Genomic DNA, 17,070 nt, shown 5'->3' on the forward strand with positions numbered 1-17,070 from the left:
GATGCAGAGCCACAGGGAAGACTCCATGAGAGTTTATTGCAGTGAAGTTATGAGAATGATGCTTGAGTTCCATTTTGCAATTACAACTTGTTTAGATACCCGAGGCATTGAGAAATTTGCTATGGAGAGATTCATACAGGGAGAGGCTCTACCCAAACTGAGAGATGTATGAGAAATTATGAGAATAGGGCCATTTAAGTCTTTAGAAAGTGAGTTCCAATATGTCTCAGATAAAGCAATAGGATTTGATGTTTACCCAGCTCTGTTTCATGCCTTGATCCAATCTTCTCTTCCTATGTGCACATCCCCATCCCTGGGAATGGGAAGGAGTATTCTGTGCCATTGTAAGTTGGAAAGATATAACTTGCTGTCTGATGTTTCAAGATGTGGCTTTCAAGATTTTGTCCTGAGTGTCAGGAGAGACTTTAGACATCTGAACAGTGTAGGAGCCCCTACAGTCTATCGGGATCACTGTAGACTGAGTGCATTTTCATCGCATGATGGGCACGAGGCTATAGTGTCTAGGATCAGGATGCAGTTGATTGAATCAAAAGCTTCTAGATAAGATGATGTGTTTGGCTACTTGTCTCTCCTGTCTGGCATTCTTTGTGGTGCTTGTGGAAGATCATGAAGGAGGAGCCTTTCCACATCCTTTTTTGGAGAAGAGGATAGTGTTTATAGACTGAAAAATTTTCTTTTTCTTTTTCTCTTTTATTTTTTGTTTCTCTAATAATTTATATATTCGTTATCACCCTGATAACTCTTCTCATAATAGGTCCATTGATATCACACAGTCGTTCTCCCCAGTCTCCTGTTTCTTTTTGAGAAGTTGTTGTACTCCCAGGTATCCCCCAAAAATGGTGCATCAAGTCTCTTATGAGTTAAGTGCATCCATTTCCACTGAGTCCAGATATGGCAGCCCAGTTGGGAGAACAGATTCCAAAGATAGCTCACAGCTATAGGGAAAGCTGCTTCAGTTGTTGAATGACCTTCATGAAGAGTGAGCTGTGTATCCGCTTCTACTATGCCGGTGGCCTTAGTCCAGACTGTATGATATCTGGTTTGTGGCTCAGTCCCTGAGTGTCCTCAAGGGTCCTGGTTAGTTGAGTCTGTTGGTCTTCCTATGGAGTATCTTCTTCAGGGATTTTAATCTTCCCACCAACTCTTCCATAAGAATCCCCAAGGCTTATGCAAGGTTTGACTTTGGATCTCTGCAGCTTTTTCAGTCAGTTGGTGGTAGAGCCTCTCCAAGGACAATTACTCAAGGCTCCTATAGTAGGTAGTATCGTTAATAATGTCATGGAGTGGTGCTTGTCCATACAATGGCACTCAAGTGGGTCAAATTTTCATTGGCCATTCCCTCAGTCTCTGATCCAGATTTACCCCTGAATTTCTTTTTACAGGAGAAACATTTTGTTCTTAGTTTCTACTTTGTTGTGGTTGGAAATGATTTGGGTTTCTTCTCATGCTCCCATATATTCACTAAAAACCCTTTCCCTAAGTTAAATAAGTTGCAATAGACACATTTGCTATTCAATAATAATGATCTAATTTACCAGTGCGGTGGTTTTATGTGTTTAAATTTATTTTATTTTTTGCTTTTCTTTTCAAAAAAATTCTCTGTGACACTTTGCCTGTCCTTATAGTAGGTAGAGAAACTGCAAAAGCTACATGGCATGTTTTTGTAAAGTAAGCATACGATTTTGTGTGGTTTTACATCCACATCGTTAATTTTGAAATTTGGCCAAATATAAAAGTTATATTCTATTTCTCAGGATGGTATATGTTCATGACATCAATATTAACTGAGGTATTAGATTCATTGGGTGCCAAGTATATGACGTTGTGCCGCAGTCTTGTGTTGGTTTTTTTTCTGAAATATTTGAATGAATAGGGGCGTTTTGCCTGTGTGCATGACTAATAACATCTCATGCCTCATCTTTACTGTTGTCACAAAATGGCCTCAGAACTCCGGATCTAGAAGTAATGAGTAGTTGTTGGCCCCCATGTGTTTGCCCAACATTGACCACATTATGTAGAAGACCAGCAGGAGCTCTCCAATGCTGACCTCTCTCTCCTGCCCTACATTGCTTATTTATGATCAGCATTTATATTACTATTACTTTCATCTGTTCATTTGTAACTACTTAAGCGTGCATTCCCTTTTAGTAGAATTTTATTATAATGTTATAGTTTAGACTGTTGCAATTCATGTTTCTGCAAGATGAATACAGACCTGATCTGGATGTGTAATTCTTTGTAGGAACCTTTAGCAAAGAACTGTGAGTTCTCTATCATTTTTGTTTCCTTGGTGATTTTTGTAGGGGATTGAGTTTCTTAATATATTACTTTGGTATCCTAGAACACATTACATAGGCCATGCTGGCATCAGGCTAAATGACATACACCTGCCTGTGCCTCTGAGATTAAAGGCATGAGCAAATACCAATTTGCCTATCAGTTTTATAGTTAGTAATTGTTCATACAATTTTTCTTATGTGTGCTTAGTACTGTGCATCTGTTTCCCCTGCATCTCCCTCTCAACTGGCATTTCTCTGGCAAGGATGTATCCTGTTCAATGTGTTCAAAAATGACACATGTAAATTTTATAATTCAAGCTCTGTCTAAAATGACACAGTGGCTATAAATTCTGAGTCAGAATGTAAGTGAAACAAGTGCCAAAATTATATGAATATGATGTCAAGGAAGCATATATTTCCTTTAGAGTAATGTCAATATCATGCTGTGTGTTGTACACAGTATGGGGTATTTAGGATGCCATGACTTTTGATGATATGCATGTGAACTTCACTGAGGAAGAGTGGAATTTGCTGGATCCTTCCCAGAACAATCTCTACAAAGATGTGATGTTGGAAATCTACACGAACCTCAAAGCGGTAGGTAACACTGTTATTTTTTTTTCTTGTAAAGGATATAAATATTTCTTGGTTATTGATGATCTTCTATTATTTTATTGTGAATAATGAAGATTGATCTGGATAATTCAGTTTCACTGAATTTTCACTGTAACTTTCAGAGTGCAGTGAACATTTACAGTACCTTGAATTTTCCCTAATTTCCAATAGTATATCATTTTATATATTCATTTTCTGGTACTGTGTTTTAAGTTATAATTGGAAAGAAGATCATCTTGAAGAACATTGTCAAAGTACTAGAAGACATGAAAGGTAAATTTCATGTGCAAGCTGATACAAATTTGACTCTGAGTAAATTTTAATGTCTTCTGCAATCTCCAATGAAAAGCAAGAGTCGAAAATGATAGTCCTTTAAGTGTAGCTATGATTATAATATTATTACAAAACCACATACCTCAAGATCCAATATCTGATTTGTGTATCCATTTGGTATGTAGCTCCATTAGAGCTATGCTACAGACCTGCCAATTTGTATAGTCTCATATTACTTAGATATTGCATATTCAGTAGTGATAAATTCACATACTAAACATTCTAATAAGCAAATAGTCCATAGTAAAATTGGCGATACTGATATTCTTGTAGCAATGTTAAATTTTGCACCCAACCAATAGAAAGAAGTAGGTGAACCCTGTGGCTGAATAAGGGGAAAGCTGGAGGAAACTGAGGACAAGGGTGAATCCATAGGAATACTAGCAGGCTCAATTAACCAGGATCCATGTGATCACTCATAAATTGAGCCACCAACCAGCCAGCATTCAACAGCGGATATGAGGCCCACAATACCATACAGCAGAGGATTGTTGTGTCTGAAGACAATCACAGAAGATGTGCTTATTCATCAAGAGACTTTGGACCCCAGTGTGTGGGCATATCTGTCGGGGTGGTGGTTGGGGAAATCCTCTTGGCAATGGGTTGCTGCAGGGGAGGTGTGGAATATGGAACAGTCAAGAGTGTATCATGAGGGGAATAAAAACTGGACTGTAAAAAGTGATTAAAGAATGCATTTAAAAAAGAAGAAGAAGAAAAAGATAGTCCATTGCACTCACTGTCGATATTCCGGGAAAAAAAACATAAGGTAGTTCAAAAAATTACAAATCAAATACAATGCTCCATCTGTGTCACTCATTGTAATCTAACCAAGTTACATACATATATAACTGTATGTATGCATAACAGACATACATCTGTGTTGTTTTAATTTAATTGAAGACAATACTGTTTTAAAACAAATACCAACTACACATGAATGGAAAATAGGATTTATATACCAATATTAGCAATAAAATTCTCTCTCATAAATGCCACCTAAATTATTTCATTCCTTTGAGTAAAATGAAATTATTCTCAATCATCAATCAGCAATGTTTCATCAAATGTCATTGACTGCCAGGGACTGATTGTCAGCCAAGAGATCAGCATTTTATTATTATTATTTTTTTTTTTTTATTTTGGGATTTGGTTTTTTCTAGACAGGGTTTCTCTGTATAGCCCTGGCTGTCCTGGAACTCACTCTATAGACCATTCTCGAACTCAGAAATCTGCCTGCCCCTGACTCCCAGAATGCTGGGATTACAGGCATGTGCCACCACCGCCCAGCTAAGATCAGCATTTTATATCATCAATTGTCTGCACAGGTACTGATATTAAACAGGATGAATTTTGAATCTGTAGCAATCCAGACATTATTGGATTTAGCAGAAGGACATGTTCTCCAGGTAACAAGAATCACAGGATGTTTGAAAAGATTTTGTAAACATAAGCACACAATAGTTTATGAACAACAGAGAGAATGCTCAACTCCAGACTCAGTGTTGCCGGTGAGACTTCCCTTCCCTCCACTAGACAATAGAAGCTATAATGTCCTATATTAAAGTGAACTTCTGAATGATATATAACATTTATGACTTTCTCCACTTTTGTCTTACTATGGAAATTCTGATGAAATCTATTGTGTCCATACATATGGCTGTTGACACATGGTCTGGCCAAAGCTGTCCAGAAGAAGATTGTCCTTGGGAATTATTCCATGCATGTGAATGAAATCATTATACCGGAGGATGGAGAGCATGATCTCCAAAACAAGTTTTCATAAATGTTTGATCAAGTTTTCAGACCTCAGATGTAGAGCTTGAGGCCAGAATTTTCCTGATGTATCCAGGGAACAGGACATAGGACAAATTGAAGGGAAATGTTGAATATAATTAAATGGTCCTCCAGAGGGCAGTAGACTTAAAACAGACAAATAGGTATAAACGTGTGTGTGGATGTGTGTGGGGGGTGATGATTGTGTGCATAGGAAACGGATTTCACAACTGCATCTTAGATTATTGCAGACATGAAGAATCTTTGTTCTTTTAATATTTTCTTTTTGCTCCTGATGTTTTCTCTCACTTTGTGTTGTTTGATTGAACCCATTTGCTTTTGGAGGATAAAGAATAGTGAAGATAACGGAGATTTGAGAAGTGACTGTGGTTTTTCCATTTTTGCAATAGAGGGACCTGTTGAAGATGATTTGTATAATGAAACTTTTGGTTTTAGGTAAGTCATTAACTTTGTTTCCTGTTTCAGTGATATGAATTATTAATATGTAGCTATGTACTCAAATTGTGGGGTTCTGTCTTGTTCTTTCTCCTGTAACTTGATGAGCCACTGACAATTAATGATTACATCAGTCACTATTTTAATATTTTCAAATGTGTCACAGTTTAGTTTAGCTTTACTAAGTTGGTCTCCAGTTCACAAACCTAGGCAATGACAGAGAGTGGATTCTATCCGTTGACTCTCTTTGGATATAATATGTCAAAAATGCCTTTTCATCCGCCTTGAAATTACAATTTCCACCTTTAACAAGAGCTCAATATGAAGAGACTGCATAGCTGCATATATACAATTATCTGCCAACAATTCCTCTATGAGCATTCATCTAAATGCCTTCCTAAAAATGTTATCTAATTTTGGTCTCTAAATGTTGAGTATTCATTTATATATTGAAATACTTGTGGATGTGTGGGTCAATTGTTCCTGATTACATGTATAATATTACTTATATACATGTGAATGTACATGTACTTTGCTTTTTAATATAATCTTTAAATTAGCCCCACCTTTCCTTCTGGAATTGATACTGAATGTGGAAAAAGACTGCCAGGCTTCATATTCTGTTACCAGAATAATCATTTGGTCCAATCATGCAAATGTCCAGTCACATATTAGGCTTACTATCAGTATCAGATATTCAATAAAATTTCTATTTATAATTGAATAAATATCACATTAGGGAAAATCTAAGAGAATAAATGTTCTTCTTGTGGATAAGAAGCTGTACTTATTGTGACTACATAGTTCTAAGATCCCAGTTGTAAGATGTTGTCATTTGTGCCTGCAGATCATGAGGGAAGGTGTGTTGAAATCACTAACCTTTTAGCTAATCAATGTGCCTGGGACATTTTTCTTTTATGAACCGAGGTTTTCTGTACATTTCTGTCTCTAACGGTCATCTCATCTCATATTCAATTTTCTTGTCTTTGGCATTTATAGAATGTTTTCCAGTTGTTCGCCTCAATACACTATATACACTTTGATGTGATATTGGCTTCACCTTATTATACTTCTATGTTAGATCAGTAGGAATTTCATTTCTGATGTAGTTTGTATTATCCCCATGTCATTGAAAAATACAGGAAATTCTCATTTTTGACAATTTTAAGGCATATTAAGATTTAAAATTACAAATATATAAACTTTCTCAATACCTTTCAGATTTAGAAAGAAAACTTTGTTCCAAACTCTCAATTGAAAAATGCAAACTTCAGCACATGAGCATGTTTGGTGTATATACTCCTAATGTTAGGTAATTGATAATATTAAAAAAAACCTGAACTGCCAACTGTACTGGGGTGGATGAGCAAATTTCATATGGAGAGAAGAATTCTGTGCTCAGACACCACTTAAAGGATCTCAGAGAATTAGAAACACTGTTGAATTAAGAGAAATCTGACAAATGCTTACAAAATTGACTTAGTAACAATAAACTAAAAAGTAATATTAAATAGATATGTAAAAGAGCCTAAAGGATAATATTCTGGTTATGTGGTATATTGTATCATTTTTTATATTTTGAAATTGATAAGCAAATTTAAATATATCTTAAAATAACGATTCTGTTTGTTAAATATTAACGGTTGGAAATATAAAAATCATATTCTACCAACACCATGGGAAAATTATTGATAATTTGTCTCTCTGTGCTTTAAATTAGCATTTGTTTATATAGTGGATAATAGTGACGGATTTCCATATATGGCACCTTCCCTGCATCCCTGGGATGAAGCTTAATTGATCATGATGGTTTATCATTTTGATGTGTTCTTGGATTCGATTTGCAAGAATTATATTGAGTAATTTTGCATCAGTTTTCATCAGAGAAATTGCTTGGAGGTTCTCTTTCTTTGTTGGGTTCTTGTGTGGTTTAATTATCAGAATAATTGTGGCTTCATAGAAGAAATTGGGTAGTGTTCCTTCTGCTTCTATTTTGTGGAATATTTTGAAGAGTATTGGTGTTAGGTATTCTTTGAAGGTCTGATGGAACTCTGAATTAAACCCATCTGTTCCTGGGCATTTTTGGTTGAGAGCTTTTTAATGACTGCTTATATTTTTTTAGAAGTTATGGTACTGTTTAGATGGTTTATCAGATCCTGACTTAAATTGACTACTTGCTATCTGTCTAGGAAATTGTCCAATTCATCCAGATTTTCCAGTTTCATTGAGTATATGCTTTTGTGGTAGGACCTGATGAATTTTTTTTGGATTTCTTCACTTTCTATTGCTATGTCTCACTTTTAATTTCTGATTTTGCTGATTTGGATGCTGTCTCTGTACCCTCTGGTAAGTGTGTCTAAGGATTTATCTATTTTGTTGGTTTTCTCCAAGAACCAGCTCCTGATTTTGTTGATTCTGTCTATACTTAGTTCCCTTTGTTTCTATTTTGTTGTTTTCAGCCCTGAGTTTGATTATTTCCAGCAATCTACTCCTCTTTGCTGTATTTGCTTCTTTTTGTTCTAGAGCTTTCAGGCGACTTATGTGACTAGTGTATGCTCTCTCCAGTTTTTTATTGCAGGTTCTCAGAGCTATGAGTTTTCTGCCTAGCAATGAATTCATTTTGTCCTATAATATTGGGTGTGTTCTGACTTTATTTTCGTTAAATCCTAAAAAGTTTTTAATTTCTTTATTTCTTCCATGATCAAGTTGTCATTGAGTGGAGGGTTCTTTATCCTCCACATGTATGTGGGATTTCTATTTTTGTTGTTGTTGTTCTGAAGACTAGCCTTAGTCCATGGAGATCTGATAATTGAAGTTAGAGTGTAGAAGTTCAGAAATGAGAGTTCTTGGTAGGTTTACCCTCTGATGAGTATGAAGTTTCTTTCCTTCTTTTTGATAACTTTAAGTTGAATGTTGATTTTACTTGATATTAAAATGACAACTGCAGTTTGTTTCTTGGGACGATTTGCTTGGACAATTGTTTCCCAGCTCTTACTCTGAGCTAGTGTCTGTCTTTGTGCCTGAGGTGAGTTTCATGTAAGCAGCAAAATTCTTGGTCCTGTTTATATATCCAGTCTGTTATTCTATGTCTTTTTTTGGTGAATTGAATGCAATGATATTAAAAGTTATTAAGGAAAAGTGGTTATTGCTCCCTGTTATTTTTGTTATTGGGTGTAGAATTATGTTTATGAGATGATCTTCTTTTTGTTAATAAAAGTTTATTGCCATGCTTTTTCTAGAGTGTAGTTTTCTTTTTTGTTGGAGATTTCCATTTATTATCCTTTGAAGGGCTCAATTTTGGACAGGTATTGTGAGAAATTGGTTTTGAAATGGAATATCTTGTTTTCTCCATCTATGGTAATTGAGTGTTTTTCAGGGTACAGTAGCCTGGGCTGACATTTGTGTTCTCTAAAGATCTGTATGAGATGTGCTCAGCATCTTCTAGTTTTCATACACTCTGGTGAGAAGTCTTGTGTAATTCATATATATATATATATATATATATATATATATATATATATATATATATATATATATATATATCTTGACTCTTTTCCCTGACTGCTTTTAATATTCTTTATTTTGTGCATTTGGTGTTCTGATTATTATTGATGGGAGAAATTTCTCTTCTGGTCCAGTTTATTTGGAGTTCTGTAGGCTTCTTGTACATTCATGAGCATTTCTTTCTTTAGCTTAGAGAAATTTTCTTCTATAATTTGGCTGAATATATTTAATGGCACTTAAACCTGGAAATCTTCATACTCTTATGTACCTATAATCCATAGGTTTGGTCTTTTCATTGTGTTCTGGACTTCCTGGATAATTTGGGATAGGACCTTTTTTGCATTTTGCATTTTCTTTGATTGTTGTGTCAATATTTTCTATGGTATCTTCTGTAACTCTGATTCTGTCTTCTATCCCTTTTATTCTGTTGGTGATGCACCTATGACTCCCAATCTCTTTCCTAGGTTTTCTATCTCAAGAATTGTTTCCATTTGTGATTTCTTTGTTTCTACTTCCATTTTTAGATCTTTGGTGGTTTTGTTCTATACCTTTAGCTGTTAGTTTTGTTTTCCTGTAATTCTTTAAGGGATTTTTGTGTTTCATTTTTAAGGGTATCTACCTGTTTACCTGTGTTCTCCTGTATTTCTTTAAGGGAGTTACTTGTGTTCTTCTTGAAGTCCTCTATCTGCATTATGAGATGTGATTTTAAAACTGAGAATGGTTTTTCCAGTGTGTTGCGCTATCCAGGACTTGCTGTTCTGGAGAACTGGGTTCTGATGATGCCATGTATGCTTGGCTTCTCTTGCTATGGTTCTTGCACTTGCCTTTTGCCATATGATTATCTCTGGTGTTAGTTCATCTTGCTGTGTCTGGCTGGAGCTGCTCCCTCCTGTGTGCCTGTAAGCCTCTGTCAGGACTCCCAGAAGACCTGCTCTCCCTTGGCAGGACCCATTCACTGAAGGTTATGGGACAGCCCTAGCAGCTGGAAGAACCCTGTCATAGCTGCTCTGCCATTCCTGTGCCCTATGTGCTCTGTCTTGGACAGTCATAGGACGGAAAATGCCTGTCTCACTTCAAAGCCCAGGAGTCAGAGCACTTCCTGGAGACCAGCTCTCACCTTGTAGTGCCAGTGCATAGAGGGATGTGTGACAGGCCCAGCTCCCATGTGCAGATGGTACCTGGAAGAGGACTTGATTTTCAAAAGATTCAATACATTTATGTTTGATGTATAAAATGCATTTAAATAATAAAAATTAAGAGGGTGTTATGTTGTTCAGAGGTGGTTTAAGTCATGCAATTTTTTTTTATTTAACAGTGGAATTACAACTCCCAGGTTATTTTAGAAAAATCTTACTCAACAAGACTAAAATCTAATACAAGGATGACATTCTGAGATAAAACAATCTTTATTGATTTTCACGAATACAAAATTTATCTTATCATAGTGTCCTATGTCTATGGATTCTTATGTTGTATAGAGCTCTTCGGATCTCTAATTTATGAGACTTATTTCAAGATATTTAGACCTAAATTTAGCATGTCTCAGATTACATTTATTGTTATTGAAATTTTATATATCAAACATTTCCCTTAATAATCATTATCCTTTATTTTAGAACACGCACAAGAAAACATGAATTTTTTCTTGTAATGTTTTTTGCTACTGATGAGATTAACAAAAATCCTTATCTTTTACCCAACATGACTTTGATATTCTCCATTGATTTTGGCTAGTGCCAAGATACATTAAGAGTTCTTGACTTTATACATTCTATGCAAATAAAACAAAGTGTGGCTTTTATTAATTATAACTGTGGAGAGGGTATTTGTGATGTAGGCCTTATAGGACCATCATGGAAAACAACCTTAAAACTAGTGATTAATTCCAGGAATCCAAAGGTAAGAATGCGTGGCACTGAATGAGTTAACAACTTTTAAATTCTATTTACATGTTCTTAGAGGAAAAACCTGGACAGCATGCTTTATGAGTGCATTGCTACATGATACACACACAAAGACACACACACACACACACACACACACAGAGACACAGGCACACACACAGACACACGCCACATGATAATATATATAATAATTACACATTAATAATTATTTATATAGATATAACAAATAAATAACCAGGTCATAGATATTCTGGGCAAACAGGCAAAATTTTTCTCTAGGACATTCAGACTTGTTAGAAATAGTCTAGAATTGAAAAAGAATATTACATGATATCTCTGCTATAATCTTACTATCTTTAATAGGATTTCTGGAACTTGAGTAGTGTTACTTATATATGAGTTCAAATATCCTAAATATCATATTCCTCATGTGGATGTTTCATCCTCTCTTCTACATTCTTTAGGTTTTCTTTGGACCATTTAATCCTAACCTGAGTGACTATGACCAGTTGCCCTATGTCCATCAGATAGCCACCAAGAACACACATTTGTCCCATGGCATGGTCTCCTTGCTGCTTCATTTTAGATGGACTTGGATAGGCGTGGTCATCTCAGATGATGACCAGGGAATTCAGTTTCTCTCTGATTTAAGAGAAGAAATGCAAAGGTATGGGATCTGTTTAGCTTTTGTGAATGTGATCCCAGAAACCATGCAGACATACATGACAAAGGCTACGATATATGATAAACAAATTATGACATCTTCAGCAAAGGTTGTTATCATTTATGGTGAAATGAACTCCACTTTAGAAGTCAGTTTTAGAAGGTGGGAATATTTATGTGCTCGGAGAATCTGGATCACAAATTCACAATGGGATGTTATCACAAATAAAAAGGGATTCAGCTTTGATTTCTTCCATGGTATTGTCACTTTTGCACACCACAGAGGTCAGATTGCTAAATTTCGGAATTTTCTGCAAACTACGGACACTGGCAAATATCCAGTAAACATTTCTGACTCTATACTGGGGTGGAATTATTTTAATTGTTCAATCTCTAAGAACAGCACTAAAATGGAACACTTTAAATTTAACAATACATTGGAATGGACAGCACTGAACAAATATGACATGGCCCTGAGTGAAGAAGGTTACAATTTGTATAATGCTGTGTATGCTGTGGCCCACACCTACCATGAAATGATTCTTCAACAAGTAGAGGCTCAGATACCAACAGGATACAAAGAAATATTTACTGACTGTCAGCAGGTGAAGTTTCTTACATTTCATTTTGCTTAGACATATCAATATAAACTTTTAAATGGATACAGACAAACACTTGTACATTTGTAAGAGATTATTCTCTCAGTGGACACATTTCTACACTGCAAAACCCCTTAATTAATATTTTACAATAATGAACATCATGCTCAAGGAAGACATTTAATAGGAAACAATTTTTGATGATATCAGTAAGTTTTGTGAAAATATATCTCAACATTTCACCAAATTATTTCAAAAGTTAAAATAGGAGCCAACGGTTTTATAATAAAAGCCTTAAGTGATGACTAGACTAGAATAATTTTCTAAAGAGTAATATGTCAATCAGTACATTTGCTGTACCTAATAGTTACTCATTTAAATTAACAATGATTAACAAAACCAAAAATGATTAAGATTACATATGTTATTAAGTTACAGTTTATCACATATTTTTTATTGTCTGTACATTAAAGACCAACAGATATTCTTTATTTTCACACATTCAGAATTCCCCTTCATTTGCACATACGTGGCTACATTTTCAAAAAAAATATTTTGGAGTAATATGAACACACGCACACACACATACATTCACACACACCATGTTACTTGTAATATGCTAATCATTTTCTAGCACATTTTACCATCAAACAATAACATGGAACATTTTATAAATTTTCAGTATCGATGAGGTATATTCTATTGGACTACACAGGATTACTTCAATATAGCTGTTTTTTGTGAAAAACACTAAGGAATTAGGTAACATTCTCAATTTTGCTTTCTGCTTATTAATATGCATATGTAAGCATCTAATGATGGATCTCATTTAGGTTTCTTCCTTGCTGAAGACCAGGGTGTTTACTAATCCTGTTGGAGAACTAGTGAACATGAGCCATAAGGAAAATCAGTGTGCAGAGTACAGCATTTTCATCATTTGGAATTTTCCACAAGGCCTTGGATTAAAAGGGAAAATAGGAAGCTATTTTCCGTGTTTCCCACAGATGCAACAACTTCATATATTTGAAGACACGGAGTGGGCGACAGGGGGAACTTTGGTGCGTATACCACAAATATTATTTGTTTTCAAGATATCTACATTTTTAAATATGAGGCACTGAAAGGTTTTATCTCTGTGGTTAAAACATAATTTCTACTTTTGCAAAAGACCGTGCTCAGTTACTAGCACCAAAATCTGATACCTCTCAACTCCATGTAAATTTCATCATAAAGATAAAAACCATCTGGATTGGATCCAATGTTCAGTTGCACCCATATGCTGATTCTCCACATGCTACAGGAATGTATTTATTAAATGTATCTATATCTATATATATAGAAAAATTTGAAACTATATGTATACCATGGAATTTTCTAATTCTGTAACAACATATTTAGAGCCTAATTAAATATAGCATGTATTCATTAACAGAAATCTTTCTCCTGATTCAAGGTTTTCAAGGTTTCTTTTTATTTATGTATATTTATTGGTCAATTCATTTACTTAAATTTCACATGTTATCCTACTTCCCAGTGTCCCTTCTTCTGTGAGGTATTGCCTTATCTGGCATCAGTGGAAAGGGAGACCCTTTCTCCTGTGCAGGCTCAATGCCCCAGGATAGGGGTATGCTAGAGTGATGAGTCTCATAACAGCAGGGAAAGGGCGGAGGAGGGATAAGAGAGTGTTATTGTCTAGTTATCGTTTTAAACTTCATTAATTTTAGGACAGTCTTATATAACATATTTTGTTCATATTAATCAAAGAACTTTTTTCTTGATTTACCCTACATTCTTTCTCCACAAACCTTAGTATTCTGATTTTATTTTTTTAATTATAAATCATGAGAAAAGAAAACTGATACCACAGAATCATTCCTTTTGGATTTATTTATTTATTTATTTATTTTTTATTTCTTTGGTTTTTCGAGACAGGGTTTCTCTGTATAGTCCTGGCTGTCCTGGAAATCACTCTGTAGACCAGGCTGGCCTCAAACTCAGAAATCCGCCTGCCTCTGCCTCCCATGTGCTGGGATTAAAGGGGTGAGCCACCACCACCCAGCTACCTTTTGGATTTATCAGTTTAGAAAGTAAAAGATTTAAATTGCTACAACTTGAAAGTCACATATATAATAATACATGATGCAGAAAATATTGTATGACATTTGGTGTACTGTAGGAAGATACAAAATAATAATGGGACTGAAATTGTTAAGAAATACTGATTAACAGAGGAGTATTTACAGCCATATCTGTTAATGACCCATATAGAAAAATCTATGGGATATTATACATATTATGTACAAATGAACCACACATACAGACACACATGCTCTCTCTCACACACATTATATAATATTTATATATTGCCTCAGGTTCCCTCCTCCTTGTGTAGTGTGCCATGTACTGCTGGATTTAGGAAAATTCATCAGAAAGAAACAGCAGACTGCTGCTTTGATTGTGTTCAGTGCCCAGAAAATGAGGTTTCCAATGAAACAGGTACATACTTGCGTGTAGAAAGAAATGCTGATTTTGAATCATTCTCCTTCCAAATTAGAACTATGGTATGACCTACATGGAACATGAAGTTCTAAAATCTCCATGTTTCAGAACTTAATCAGTTAAATAATGGCAACTTCTTTTGCACCTAGCAAATAACTTGCAGTATCTTCTAAAAACAATAAATTGTTCTCTCACAATATGTGGCCTACTGATTTTATACTATGCAGAAAATATTTAGGAGGACATACATGTATACCAGTTTTTAAAGACAAACTATAAGGCATAGAGCATCAAGAATGAAAATATTCCTTTTGGCAAATAGTACTTGCATGAGGAACTGTATGTTCTGGTTTCTATAGGAGATACAGAAAAATAGCACACCCGAAAAGCAAAAAAAGTACATAAAGCATTTCTTCAACTGAGATCAATAACTATATATTCACACTACCCTTTTCTGTGAATAGTGAATTTATGGTTTGAAGATTGAAAAAATCTTTGATCATGCATATTATTATTTATCATATTTTTGTTCTTTTTGTTTAATACATATTTTCCATTCCATTTTCTGTCATGGTGTTTTATTTCATCACAAGACAGGTTAATAGAGAACAATCTTAATTCAGTGGTCTCTGCAGTAAGAAGGAATGGATGAGATGCTCAATACCTAAATATTTATTGATATATCCTCTGAATAATAGAAATACATAATTATTAACTAAACAATTATGATATTTTTTGGTTTTATTGTTTTTTTGCCAGCAGATATGGAACAGTGTGTGAGGTGTCCAGATGATAAGTATGCCAACTTGGAGCAAACCCACTGCCTCCAAAGAGCTGTGTCATTTCTGTCTTATGAAGATCCACTGGGGATGGCTCTAGGTTCCACTGCTCTATCCTTCTCAGCCTTCACAATTCTAGTACTCATCACTTTTGTGAAGGACAAGGATACTCCTATTGTGAAGGCAAATAATCTCATTCTCAACTACATCCTGCTCATCTCACTAGTCTTCTGTTTTTTCTGCTCATTGCTCTTTTTTGGACATCCCAACCAGGCCACCTGCATCCTGCAGCAGACCACATTTGGAGTGTTTTTCACAGTCGCTGTTTCTACAGTGTTGGCCAAAACAATAACTGTGGTCATGGCTTTCAAGCTCACTATTCCAGGAAGGAGGATGAGAGGGATGCTGACATCGGGGACACCTAACTTGGTCATTCCCATTTGTACCCTGATCCAACTTGTTCTCTGTGGCATCTGGTTGGTAACATCTCCTCCCTTTATTGACAGGGATACACAATCTGAACATGGAAAGATTGTCATTATTTGCAACAAAGGCTCACTAATTGCCTTCCATATTGTCCTGGGATATTTGTGTTCCTTGGCTCAGGGGAGCTTCACTGTGGCTTTCCTGGCTAGAAACCTTCCTGACAGATTCAATGAAGCCAAGTTCCTAACTTTCAGCATGCTGGTGTTCTGCAGTGTCTGGATCACCTTCCTCCCTGTCTACCACAGTACCAGGGGGAAGATCATCATGGTTGTGGAGGTCTTCTCCATCTTGGCTTCTAGTGCAGGGTTGCTAGGGTATATCTTTGTCCCAAAGTGTTATGTTATTTTAGTTAGACCAAATTCAAATTTTGTAAAAAAAATACAGAGATAAATTGCTTCATTGAATGTTTCATAGTAGGAAAATGTTAGATGATACTCAACATATTTTTCTTTGTCTTAACCAAAATTATACTTAAAGATATAAAAATTTTAAGGAATAAAAAATTTGAACTTGCAAATAGGTCAGCATCCTCCATTGTGATACCAATTTGCTAAATTTAATGGAAAATGATTTCATAAATATGTCCACAATCCTGAATATATGGAGAAGAAGGAATCTCAATTGAGGAATGGCTACCATCAATTTGACCTGTGGTTTGGGCGTAAGCCATGTACTTACTAAATAATTAATATAAGGTGACAGTTCTGAATGTGGGCAGTACCCCAGCTAGGTGAGTTGTTCTTGAAGTTATAAGAAGACTGCAGACAACATGGACAAGAAGCCAGAAATCAACACTATTCCACATGCATTCATGGAGTGCCTGCATCAAATTTCATGGCTTGGCTACATTCAATATACTGTGGCCAGGGTACATAAGAAAATAAATAATTTCCTTACATGTTTCTTTTGATCATGTTATTTTTTTTTTAGAGCAACACAATCTAAGTCATGACTTTAATTTTAAAATGTCTCTTTGGGATTTAAAATATCATAGCTTGCTGATGCAGTAAAAGGCACTAATTTGAAAAGTGAAACTAAATGTTAACAGAGTGGTAGCAGATTGACAAATATTGGATACGACAGCAAAGAAGCGCTGGATTAGGAGTCACTTTAAAATACACTAGGAAGATGTTAAAAATATCAGATAATATATAAAGAA

The 17,070-nt window shown here is 35.3% G+C and overlaps 1 pseudogene; it reads left to right on the forward strand.

The window, feature by feature from the left end:
• Positions 1-5,274: 5,274 nt before the first annotated feature.
• Positions 5,275-16,314, forward strand: LOC127671734 (vomeronasal type-2 receptor 116-like; annotated as a pseudogene).
• Positions 16,315-17,070: the final 756 nt, after the last annotated feature.

The sequence above is a fragment of the Apodemus sylvaticus genome, chromosome 21, assembly GCF_947179515.1.
Source record: "Apodemus sylvaticus chromosome 21, mApoSyl1.1, whole genome shotgun sequence".
Lineage (NCBI taxonomy): Eukaryota > Metazoa > Chordata > Mammalia > Rodentia > Muridae > Apodemus > Apodemus sylvaticus.